General features: G+C 37.9%; 1 long non-coding RNA gene across 1 annotated transcript; it reads right to left on the minus strand.

Annotated features, from left to right (window-relative positions):
* Positions 1-11,598: 11,598 nt before the first annotated feature.
* On the minus strand, positions 11,599-13,680 carry LOC127624415 (uncharacterized). Its single transcript, XR_007968159.1, has 3 exons — positions 13,612-13,680; positions 12,602-12,651; positions 11,599-11,725 (listed from the first exon to the last, which is right to left on the minus strand). It is a non-coding gene; the product is annotated as an uncharacterized LOC127624415 (long non-coding RNA).
* Positions 13,681-13,854: the final 174 nt, after the last annotated feature.

A 13,854-nucleotide genomic window follows, 5' to 3' on the forward strand; every position in this document is an offset into this window, starting at 1 on the left:
AAGCAAACAAATCCAAAACAGTAATCCAGAGACATGAATCCAGCAAACATAAGCAATGGTCATCACAGGAGTCAAAACAATGTTACAGAATAAATGCATGGTAAGGCAGATAACTGGCAATACTTCGCAAAGTGAGAGTGTGAACGCCTGGCTTAATACACACATGGTGAACAGGAAGTGATATGACAAGAACTGATGTGGCAGGAAACAGGAAGTGACAGAGTTCAGAATTCAGGTGAGGTCTCCCTCTGGCAGATGGAAGATTGCTCAAACGTTACAGACTCCCGCCTTTAAAAACAGCTCTAGGTGTTCCTCTCCTGGGACGACCTTTTGGTCTGGGGGTCAGACGATCCGGATGGGATTGATGAAAGTCTCTGATGAGTGATGGGTCCAAGATGTCCTTAGATGCTACCCACGATCTATCCTCTGGGCAGAATCCCTCCCACGAACTCTCCGTGTCATATCCCTCCCAGTCCACGAGGTATTGTAGTTGACCACCCCTTCTGCGAGAATTGAAAATCTCCCGAACAAGGTAGGCAGGAGCTCCATCAATTTAAAGCTGCGGAGGAGGTCCCTCATCAGTAGCCTCTGGACTTGGTGACTCTTGGACCTGTTTCAGGAGGGACACATGAAAAGGAGAGATGCAGTATGTGGCAGGCAATTCTAAACAATAAGTGACAGGATTAACTTGATGTGAAATCTTAAAGGGACCTACATACCTTGGACTCTTTTTGCAAGGGAGTTTAAGGCACAGGTCCCAAGTTGAAAGCCACACCAATTGACCTGATTGATACTCAGTGTCTGTGTCAGTCAGCTTGAGTCTTCTGAGATCGACTGGCTCATTGGAGACGGACATGAACACTGTCCCAGACTAGCTCACTTCTAATCCCATCATCCATGGCAGGCACTTCAGATGGCTCCCAGACCAAGGAAATAGGGGAGGTTGATATCCCAGGATGCATTGGAAGGGGTCAGACCCATAGAAGAGTGTGTGAAGAAGTTTTGGGCATATTCTGCGCATGGGAGGAAGATACTCCACTTCTCCTGTTCCTTGCTATAGTATGACCTTAGATATCTACCAATCTCCTGATTGAGATGCTCCACTTGTCCATACCTGTGAGGTGAACAGTGGCCCTCGATCTGTGACAATGTCATCGGGTACTCCATAAATCCTAAATCCTTGATCGAACAGAACTTGGGTGGTTTCAAAGTCAGTTGATAGCGATCAATGGTGACCGGTCAGGTCAGTGACAAAATCAATTGACAAGTGGGACCAGGGTCGTTGAGGAATAGGATGTGGTTCTAGGAGTCCTCCAGGAGGTTGGCGAGGTGTCCGTGATTGGGCGCACGTCTGACAGGCCTGTACATAAGTGGTGATGTCAGTGGATATTGTGGGCCACCAGAATGAATTTCTGACCAGAGCATCGGTACGATTAATTCCAGGATGTCCAGAAGCAAGTGATATTATGAACCCATTGAATGATTCTGTTCCAAAGACTGGATGGAATGTAGATCTTGCCAGTGTGACACTCAGGAGGGGAAGGCTCCTCTTGCTGGACTCGCTGAATCTTCTCCATGATATCCCATCTGATGGGTGCAAGGATAATTTAGGAGCTAATATATTTTCAGAACTGATGAGTGAATCGACAGAGTCATAGATATGTGACAATGGATCGGCCTTACTATCCTTGCTTCCTGGACGTTATGAGACTAAAATTGAAACGAGTGAAAAAGAGTGCCCATCTGGCCTGGCGAGGATTCAAATGCTTGGCGTGCTTGATGTATTCCAGATTCTTGTGATCCATGATGACTTGGAATGGATGCAGGGCACCCTCTAGCCATTCTTCTAGAGCAACTTTGATAGACAGTAATTCCTTGTTACCGATGTCATTGTTAGTCTCTGTTGGGGTTAACTTTCAGGAGAAGAATGCACAAGGCTGTAACTTGCCTGGGTTTCTGTGGCTTTGGGAGAGAATAGCACCAATACCACAATCGGAGGCGTCAACCTCTACTGTGAAGAGAATTTGAGGATCTGGATGCTTGAGAATTGGAACTGGTGAAACTGGACTTGAGATTCTTTGAGGGTCTTTGTTGCTACCTCCGTCCAAGCCAACCGCTTAGGTTTTCCTTTAAGAAGGGAGGTGATAGGTGCAGCTAAGGTACTGTAGTTAAGGATGAATCTGCGGTAGAAATTAGCGAAGCCTAGAAATTGTAGTAACTCCTTGACTTGGTAAGGCAGATAACTGGCAACACTTCACAAAGTGAGAGTGGGAACGCGTGGCTTATATATGGCTAATACATAGTGAACAGGAAGTGATATGAAAGTAACTGATGTGGCAGGAAACAGGAAGTGACAGAGTTCAGAATTAAGGTGAGACGGGAGATTGCTCCCTAAGGTGGACGGGAGATTGCTCAAAGGTTACAGATGTGTCAACGTTAATGGCATTGATTTAATGATATTGAACATGTTGGTTCAATATCATGTTTGCACCCTCAGTTTATGTTGAAACAATGTTGACATTTCAACAAAAAAATCAATGCAAGTGTCTTTGAATCAACGTTACAGTGAGATGTTGTTTCTACATCACTATTGTTGAAACAATGTTGAAATTTCAACAATAAATCAGTTGTAATGTTGTTGAATCTATGTTGCAATCTGATGTTTGTTCAACATCACTTTTGCACACTCAGTTAATGTTGAAACAATGTTGTAACTTTAAAAAATAATAATAATTTAATGTTGTTGAATCAACATTACACTGTAATGTTGATTTTACATCACTTTTGTTGAATCAACATTGAAATTGACAAAATCAATGGTAATGTAATTTAATCGATGTTACACTCTGACGTTGATTCTACATAACTTGTTGAAACTAAGTGGAAATTTCAATAAAAAATCAGTATTTACATAATTGAATAAACTTTGCAATCTGATGTTGATTCTACATCATCTTTGCACCTTTAGTTAATGTTGAAACAATATAAAATTTCAACGTAAAATCAATGTTAGAATGTGATCACTTTTGCATCCTCCATTAGTGTTGAAACAACATTGAAATATCAGCAAAGACTAAAGACATTAGGTGAAAAACTATTATATAAATAAAAACAACTTTCACCTGTTATATATAATAGAGTTTATTATCTTCATAACAAGTAATAACAGTAAAAATAAAAAGGTTGTTGCTGGAGGCACCAAAGGAACTGCTCCCACACTCATGAGTCAAGGCATCTAAAACAGAATAGATCAAAGAGAGAGAGAAAAAAACAGTAACATTAATGCTGCACTATGTAAGATTTTTATGTTAAAAATGCAACAAATTGCCATTGTTGATTGAGTACACATAAAATAAACGATCAAAACAATGTCCTTACCCCATTTCACTACTGTAAGCCTATAAAAATTATTTGTATTTTGAGTTATTGGGTTCGATTCGCAAAATCGCTGGCTTATGACATTCATCCTTGCGTCATTACGTCACATCCACACACACAGGAAAGAAGTACCAGCTGTCTCATGTTCCGGCTGGAGAACTCATCTCAGCTCAGTTCAGTAAAACCACACAGCTCAGGACAGCATCGCTGCATGTTTATCTGTTATCCATTTGGCGAAGTTGTTTTAACTGCTATAATGCGTGGATATGTTGCTGGTAGGGTTGTTGAAGCTTATATTGCTTGTCATGCTTGTTTTAACCGAAATGTATCCATGTTGCACGGATAAGTTACTGTGACATGTTTATTATGTATGACTTCTGAAATTTAAAACTTCTGCTATGTTTAATAAAGTATATTTTATCCCCATCATTATTGAATCCTTGTTTTATTTTTTTAGTTCACGTGTTATTGTGTGTACATAGACATACTATTGTAGTAACTGAGGCTGGACAATATTGAACTCGTATCAGCCATATCACGAGTTTAACCTCTTAAATTTAAAATTGTAGAACAATTCAAACATTAATAGTAGATAAAACACTTTTATATAATAATTTTAAGATATACTGGTGGTGGCTGAGGAGAGTCCCCTGTTCTCTATTTAAAATTTCTTTGAGTGTAGTGCCAGAAAAGCGATTTAAGTGTCAAATTAATTCAAATATGTAAATAAGAGTGTTGTTTATCTTCACCAAAGCAAGTCATATTTCCATTTCAAATGTTTAATCATATAGCATAATTATATCAACATGAAAATAGTACGTTATAGCTCCTGCTCGTCGTGATCATGCACAGGCAATGTCCAGTTAAGCTCAAATTGGGAGATCCATCCGCCAGAAGAGCAGTGCCAGAACACGACTGACATAATGTATTCTTCCACAAATTGCTTGCAATTTTAAGTTTCAACCACAGCTAGAGAGCAAAAAGTTAGGTATCGCAGCTTTAAGATCAATGGAAATTTAGTTTATAAAGTCCAGTAGTGTCAGGTTTGACAATCAATCTTGTAGGCTAGTTCGGTCCAAGGGACACAAAATCCTCTCCCTTGTCGAACACACCAGACTCCACTCATCTCATTACTAGAGGCTCCATGACCTGAATTGGTGTGAGCAAAGAAAAACATCCAAAATGTGCAGCGTGCAACTGACAATTATGAACATTTATGTTTTTTCTAGATTCATTTAATAGTGTGTGTAATATATTTTCTGCCTCATTCTAGTTGAGAAAATCTATGTTTTTTTAAAAGCTGTTGAATAAAAGTTGCATTAATTGCCCAAAAGTTGAAAGTTCTTTTTAAATATTGCTAGTTTAATTATATCAATCAATAACAATAAACATTATTTGCCATTCCACATGGAAGACAACACAAGAATTAATTTAAAGTTGGCTAGGTCAAGTCAAGTCAAGTCAAGTGGTTGTTATTGTCGTTCAACCATATACAGTTAGTACAATACCCAGTGAAATGAGACAACGTTCCTCCAGGACCATGGTGCTACATAAAACAACATAGGACAAACACAAAACCACAAGAGACTACACAGACTAAATAACATTTCTACATAAAAAGCATGTGCAAACGTATGCAAAAAAGTATGGGACAGTACAATAAATTACTAAAAATGAACAGGACAATGACAGTGCAGCACCGACCAGTACACAGTAGTGCAAAAAATGCCAAATGTTAACAGTAATTGAGGTAGCAGTCAGGTATAAAGTGACAACAATTAAAGTGCAACTCAGGACATGTGTGTATGTGTCAGTCCAGTCTCTGAATATTGAGGATTCTGATGGCTTGTGGGAAGAAGCTGTTACACAGTCTGGCCGTGCTTCGGTACCTCTTGCCAGACGGCAGGAGGGTGAAGAGTTTGTGTGAGGGGTGTGAGGGGTGTGTGGGGTCATCCACAATGCTGGTTGCTTTGAGGATGCAGTGTTTTTTGTAAATGTCTTTGATGGAAGGAAGAGAGACCCCGATGATCTTCTCAGCTGTCCTCACTATCCTCTGCAGGGCTTTGTGATCCGAAACGGTGCAAGTCCCAAAACAGGCAGTGATGCAGCTGCTCAGGATGCTCTCAATAGTCCCTCTAGTCTATAGAATGTAGTGAGAATTGGGGTGGGAGATTTCCTCAGCCTCCGAAGAAAGTAGAGACGTTGCTGGGCTTTCTTGGCAATAGAGCTAGTGTTGAGGGACCAGGTGAGGTTCTCCGCCAGGTGAACACCAAGGAATTTGGTGCTCTTGACGATCTCCACAGAGGAGCCGTCGATGTTCAGCGGAGAGCGGTCACTCTGTGCCCTTCTAAAGTCAACAACCGTCTCTTTTGTTTTGTCCACATTCAGAGACAGGTTGTTAGCTCTACGCGGTAGCATGGTCACCTAGCAATAGCACCTATTCACCACATCATTTTGGTAAGTAGTAAAAACGATGCACTGAATGACAAAAAATCATTAATTGACCATAATGATTTATGACCTAACAGGTGTACATATGACCTTTGCTTCCTCTTCCTCCCTCCGGCTGTTGTTCATGTTATCTTATGATGTGTTTGGTCAGCAGTTATGACCTACCTCTGAACTCAATCTAAACAATTGTGATTAAACAATACAATGTTGTAATCAACAAGATGTTTTTCAAAACATGATAAAGTAATGTGTGTGGGGTCATATTGTTTTAATTATTATTGTAAGACATAAAAAGTAGTATTACATTTAAAATGTGTTTAAATTATGTATCTTTTGTTGTGCAATGATTAGTGACGAAACTGAGGTGACAAAATAATGCTTGGTATAAGACTGTTTACTTTTAACAAAGATATGAATGTGTCTTTCTAAAACAATACATACAAGATGTGCCACAAAGCAGCTTGCATATTCACTTTAAAATGATGAATATATGGTTTAACAAAGCTAATGTTTGGCATTAGTTTAACGAACAGGTTTATTTTTACTAAAACACAACCATGTATTTCATTTTAGCTATAGCTTTAGCAAAAAAAGTCTTACATTTTTACTTTTAACAAAGCGGAGAAAATGTGTTTCTAAAACACTGTGAAGCAAACTCATTCAGATTTTCACCTTTAAAGATAATGAATAAATGGTTTAACCTAGATCAAGTTTAACATTAGTTTAACAGGGTTATGTTACTATAACACAGTAATGCATTTCATGTCATTTTAGATGTAGCTTTAACACAGTCTTACATTTTTATTTTTAACAAAAGAGAAGAAATGTAGTTTTTTAAACAATAGGGATTAGATTGTGAAGCACATCTCTAACAATGTCACTTTTAAAGATGATGAACAAAAGGTTAAAAAAAAGTTTAGCATTCCAGTGTTTTACCAAACTGGTTTGTGTTATTGCAACACAATATTCCGTTTTATATATTTCTAGCTGTATCTTTAATACAAATAATTGTTATTTTACTTTTAACAGTGAGTTGTGATTATAAAACAAAGACTAATGTTATGCAGCAAAACTCAAATCTGCTTTAAATATGAACAGTTTAACAAAAATAAAGTATTGTGTTTCGTAATGTTACAAACACAATGAAGCATCTTGTTTAATTTTAGATGTAGTTTTGACACAAATTGTCTTGCATTTTTAATTTTAACAGAGGAGAATTTTATGTAGCAAATATGTCATTATTGTGATTGAGCTAATTGTAATATACAATATCAATACAAGTGTTTCCTGATACATTATAAACTCTAATACACTTGGATGACCATGTTCAGTCACTGTAAAACTTTGTGAAAGTGAACTTTGTGAAAAGAAAAATAACATCAAGCTTTATAATAAATTAAAACTGATAAAACATCTGACTTAACAGTCCCATGAATGTATAGTTTCAGGGTAATAATTAGAGTTAGGATGCCTTATGTGTGCATAACAGAAGTCATTTTATTATTTTCCAGTATGCTAGCATCCCATTTCTTTGTAATGTTCACACTTGAATTTACATGAGATTTTATGATAACTGTATGAAACAAATGAGGGGCACTGTGGAGTTCCGGAGGGAAGCAGATTCTCTGCCACACATGCACAATATATCTATACTACACGTAGTGTAATGGAGATTTCAGCTACATTATGACTTTTAAAAAAAAAGGTCAGCATTTTGAACACATTTACGGGTAAGCAAATGACATTACTTGCAGTTCGAGTGTGGATTTATGTTTTCAATTGAATGAATATTTAGGTGGGGCTTTGAACTACTTGACCATATGGATGAGCCGTGCCTGCATATTTGTGAATCCGATTCATTCTCATTGAAATTCACATCCTCAGTATCTCACCTTAAATATCACTTAATCCCCCTCCTCCACTTTTTCATTCATCCTATCGATTTAATTTATATCTCACTTTCTCCTCTGCATCTTCCTCTCTCCCTCCCTTTCTTTTCACCCCTCCTCATCCTCCCACTGTAGCTGTAACTGATGCTGCATAGTGCTCCAAAGTGCTTCAGTGCTCTTCCCCCGCCCTGATATCCCAGAGCAACTATAGTGCACATCACACTATTATAGAGTCAGCAAAGCCCACATCATACACCAAAGCCTGCCCTACTGAACAGTGTTTCTAGCAACACATTAACATGGAACTTCACTGGATCTGTGACGATTTATCTGTCAAGATCTATGACACGTTCCTGTGGCAAGCTGAGAAAGATCACACAGAGTACATCCCATTTAGATTTTGCATGCAGGCGTTTAATGGAATCTGTCAGGTGACCGTTTATGGTTCGGAAGGGGCGGAAAAGGAAGGACTGAGATGAAGGGTGATTTGGGTACCCTGCAAAAACAGGAGTGGAAAAAGAAGGAGAGGGTGGGTGCCTTACATAAGCCTTTGCAGTAGTCGCTGAGTACCAGGCGGACTAAAATATGGCAATAGAAATTATGTTCCTGTAGAAGCTGGAAAATGCGAGTGAGAATTGGAGCCAAAAAACATTAACATTACATTACATTAATGCACTTGTTAGAAGCTTTTTTTAGAAAGCCACATACAGCACATTTAAAGGGATAGTTTACACAGAAATGAAAATTATGTCATCAGTTACTGTTTGCAACAACATGAGTGTGAGTAAATTATGACAGAATTTCCATTTTTTTGGTGGACCCTTTAGGTACTCATTTTGGGAATCAAACATATGACCTAGTTGCTAGTGCTATGCTCTATAGAAAGAGACTGAGAATAGAGAATACTGATAAGGGTTTTCTGTAGGAAATGGCACAATCTGTGGGAGAGAAGTCTCTAGACTGGACCGCAGGCTGAAAACCAGAAAAAAAGAAAGAGGGATGAAAATGGGAGGAGATAAAGATGTGTTAAAGAGTGTGTGTTGTGGGGGAAACTGTGGCTGAGGATGTGATGAGAATTTGTGAATATCAGCACGGACAAAATGCCAACCGTGATAGAGTGAGAGAGAACGAGAGGAGGTGTTGGTATAGGAAGGGTGGGGCTCTAATCTACATACACCACTGCATTCTCTCTCTCTCTCTCTCTCTCTCTCTCTTATGTTTATCCCCCACTCTGCCATTATAGCCACTTCTGCAACACCCGACATGCCCTTGGTGCATTTATACAAGGGCTGTGTGTTTGCAGCACTGTCAATGCCTCTTTAGTCAAACATGACCATACACATTAAATCAATCTCCTTGTTATGTGAGACTCTGAGCGTAGGGTGTGCTATGAGTGGTCGAGGCTGAGTCATACAAACTCATGCCTGCCAGGCCGCTACAACCTTGTCCTGCCATTTTCTGACCCTGTTTTTCAGCCACTGTGACCCCCGGCCGGCTTTCTTTCCTAAAAAAGTACATTCGTTGCCGTTTCTAAACACCCCAAACAACGTCTACCCCTCTCATGACCTTTCCTCCTGTCATCTCCGCTCATATAAACAATCAGCACATTAGAAATTGGAAAGGGAGGGCGGAACGGCGACCCCTTGTGGCAGTTGAGAGCCACTCTGCTGTTTTTACATTGATGCGTTTGAGAGACACTTTAATGCCCCCAACAACAGCTCTGTTAGGCAATGGAGACTCAAGTGGAAAAAAGGTAAGTTTGTTTGTCATTTGTAAAACTGCTGTTTTTACTTAATGAGGTTATCAAAACAGCCTAAGATGTAAAGAAATCTGAGGGCAAGAGATGAAAAGCTTCTTTCCCTGAACGTGAACACACTGATAGGAGATTCTTATTGTCTTTAATAAGGATTATTTCAGAGGCATGTTAAGCTACAGAGACTAATTTCAAAGCAGAATGCATTAGTGCATCAAGATTTAAGATTTGTTTTTTCTTTTAAATATTGACAGAGCAACATCATTTGTGTAAACAAAATAACAGCAGAAGGTTGTTTTTAATACAATTCTTTTTTTTTAAGGTGGCGTGGGGTAAAAGGCTCCCTCACTCAGGGTAAAAGGCTCCCAGGGGGTTTATAGAGATATTGTGTAGATACCAGGCAATAGTTGTAGGGCAAAATATTTCAACTTATGCAAATACTTTTGAGACAGCAAGATGCTTTTTTGAGTAACAAATGAAGATATTGCTCATTTAAAATAACCACTTAAGAAAAGGGTGAATCATTTAATGTTCAATTCAATCACATTTGACGTTTCACCACATCTCAAGTATTCTATAATTAATGTGAGCCCACTTTTACATTTTTCATAACAAATATATTCCCTCCACTTTTGAAAAATGGATTGCATTTAATATAGGGGCCTTTAGCCCCTGCGACAGGGGGTCTTTTTTACCTCAAATTCTTTCCTGTCACTTATTGGACAGTTTTTGAAAATGTATTGATAAAATCACGTTTAAGAAAATTGGAAATGATAAATCACTATTTTGCCACAAAATAAATTTGATAATTTCCAGGATATTCATTAGCTATATACATTTACAACATTTAAACAATTATTAAATATTAGATCAAACAACCTTCAAATCAAACTTTAAACATTATACACAATGATCTCATGTAACAATTTTGCAGTGCATAGTGACAAACAGGTGTTTAGGAAAGTACAGAGGCAGTTTTTTATGCTATTTTGTGTTTTGGGACAAAATAAAATCTTATAAAAGAGTCTTTAGACCCATTGCACCTACAATATTGAGGCTTTAGATTAGAGCCTTTATTTTGTCACACATTATACTTTTCATATCCCAGCTAAGCTAGGGTCAGCCATGATACAGTACCTCTGGAGCAGATAGTGTCAAGGGCCCAACTGTGCCCAACTGCATCTTGGCAGTGCTGGGGCTTGAACCCCCAACCTTCTGGTCAGTAACCCAGAGCCTTCACCACTATACCACCACTATACATTTGAGTTCTTAGAAAATACCTCAATCAGAAATGACCACATATTGACAGCACCTTGTTGACCTATATGACATCACCCTCTACACTGTGGTCATCGCTATGGCGATGAAAGAGCAGCATGATGAATCACAACGAGTGGGAATCATCCCCTGTTCTTTCCAAGCAGGCTTTCATAACACTATCACAGTAATCATGTTCAAAAAAGACAGAGATAGAAAATAAATATAATTATGACTGGGAAGTGGCATAATGGTGATTGGACAGCAACAGAAAAGACTGTAGAAAAGACTTGTAGAAAAGAGGATGCAGAGGGGCAAGCTAGACCCCCTTCGACATTAAAACAACAGTTTAAAGAAAAACTACATCTGTTTCTGCTGCATTAGACTGGAATTGTTCTGCAGCACAAAAACAACAGGGTTTGTTTTGAGAACTGTTATGATAAACAAATTAGACACATGTGTTTATTATAATTTTGGCTGCCAAAGTTAACATGTTCATTTATTAGATAAATAATATATAACTGGTTGGTACCTAAACTGAGCCTTAAATATTTGCAGTCTTTTTCTGCTGTAATTTCAATATAATCTATGTTTAATAAAAAACATCTTTGTAACAACTCTATAACATGTAACAATGTTGTAACATTTTATTTCTCTCCTTAAAAGAGGAACTGAGATTTACAGCCGGACACACTATATTTTGAAAGGAAAACGAAGTATATTTAGAGGCAAATTTGAAATGTGAGATTTTAGGTATACCACAGAGACCATAACAAAAAAAAACAGAAAAGAAATCAAGAGATTATCTGCATTTAATTATCTTACAGCCCTAATTATAATGTGTTAGTATGTGTGCTTTTTTGTCAGACTATTAGCTCACAGGGGAGTGTTTATGTCCTCATGCAGGTAGCGCTGAGCCCATCGCACCACAGAGGGATCTGAGCCAATGAAGGGAATGGCATACTGCTCTATCTTCTTACTGAAGAAAAGAGCTCCCCTAAGGATACACCAAAATAGCAAGCAAATTAACACAAGTTAAAAGATTTCATCCTGGAAACTATTCTCCTTCACCGATGAATGACCTTTGACATCAACAACAAAAGAGATCAAAAGCATTTTCTCCTACTTTTTTACAGTTGATAAACCTATTCATTTAGTTCTTCTAACCATGCACAATTACATTGTTAGTTGCATTTTAATATTTGCATTTAGCATGTTTTTTATTATTTTTTTTTGGCCCTTCTGCTCACAATGTTTGGGTTGTGACCTAGACTGTAGAAACATAGAGAAGCAGTGATAGATAACTTTTTTTTTATGGTTTTGATCCTTAAACAAATTGAAACTACACATACAGTATGTGCATATAAACAGCTGCATCTGATTTCCTGTAGTTTCAGACTGTGTATTTGATTTGATGAAGAACTTACTTCTGGACCATTGATAACATATGCACTTAGGAAAATTACACAAACTGTACCAACATTCAAATTCTCATACTTTCATAGTTTGTAAAGAATTTAATTCAATCCTTTTTTCATACAGTACAATAAAGTAAATAAGTATGCATATTCGAACACATGGTAAGTCTCCATTGCACAATCAAAGTTTCTCATTAACATGAATTCCCAGAAATTCGTTTGGTCCATCGGGATATGAAGGTACTTTGCTTCATTTGTGAGAAGCTGCCATTTTGAATTCCCGGAGCCTAAAATAACCTTTGCTTTTAAACCGAGATCAAACCAAACTTTGTGGAAAAAAGCATCTACAGTACATTGTGCGCACAGAACTCATTCTTTAATCACAATTAATAAAATTCATATGGAGCCTTTATTAAGATCTATAAATATGGCAATGAGCTTAAAGCAGAGCTCACCTTGGGTCCCGTGCGTACAGTTATAAAGCTCTCCACAGCAGTGAACGTTCCTGTGAAAGACAGGTACAGGAGCTGTCAGGCATCTGCCGCTCTGCAGGCAAGATTTGCCCACAGCGGCACTTCAAAGACAAGCAACAGCCACTCACATCCTGTAAGCACTGAGCGTCTTTGCATTTGTCACTGATACTTCCCACTAATTGGAAAGAGATTAAAGAAACCTGACTGCAACGAGGAGTTGTGTGAAGCAAAGGTCAAAGGGCAAATATCAGAGTAGCGCATGTATGTTTTACCATTATGACATTGATACAAATTCCAGCTCTAAGACTAATATGTTATGTCAGAATTATAATTTCACTAATAGACTGAGGTTTTCCTCCACAACAGATTACAAGTAATTGCATGGCATGATGTATAAGGCGTCTCAAGTTACTCAGCACATAGTGAGTTATCTTTATGCAATTGTTTCACTTTATGAGGAATTTTCATCAAAACTTTATTTTGAGATATGCAGTTTTCAGTTGCTAATATTTTTCTTGTGCTTAAGTTTTCATGTCTTTAAATTCAAACTAATATTATATATCCCTTAATGGGTGTTATTTTAACCCTCTTGTATTAAATTCAGTATTATTATCTAGTTCTTCTTCTTATAAGTCAATCAATGGTACAGTTACGTTTGCTACATTTAAATGGTTCTTATAACAGTATGTGAGTTATGCATGAAATGTTCATATATAAATCTTACAACCACACCCAGTCTGACCTACTCACAGACACATAAAATGTAACCCACCTTTGAACAGATCCTGTATAGAAAATGCCCATATCTGCTTGTATTGAATCAAACCCACAGCCTCCAATCATATACACACCATTCTTCTGAGCTTTAGCATGATACCTCAACTGTATCCCTTCTAAGAACTATAAAGTTCAGGAATCAAGAAGTGTTTTCTTGTGTGTGCTTCAAAAGTACATTTACATAAACGTTGTATTAGAAGTCTTGCATGATCTACCTGAGGATCTCCACAAATGTCAATGCAGTGAGCTTCATTTTCTATGCAGGCCTTCATCACAGGCTTTCCATAGAATCTGTACTGTTAAGAGAGGAGGTATTTGATATAAATGCTTGATACTGTACACTGTCAACAGTTTTCCCATGCAACAATTCACTCAAAATAACATGATTCGTTTTATCATGCTTTTTTTCATATGGCTGCCCTGGGACAGGTGTGAATGCGCAGATGTGTAAACTCTTC

Source organism: Xyrauchen texanus, chromosome 30 (genome assembly GCF_025860055.1).
Source record: "Xyrauchen texanus isolate HMW12.3.18 chromosome 30, RBS_HiC_50CHRs, whole genome shotgun sequence".
Lineage (NCBI taxonomy): Eukaryota > Metazoa > Chordata > Actinopteri > Cypriniformes > Catostomidae > Xyrauchen > Xyrauchen texanus.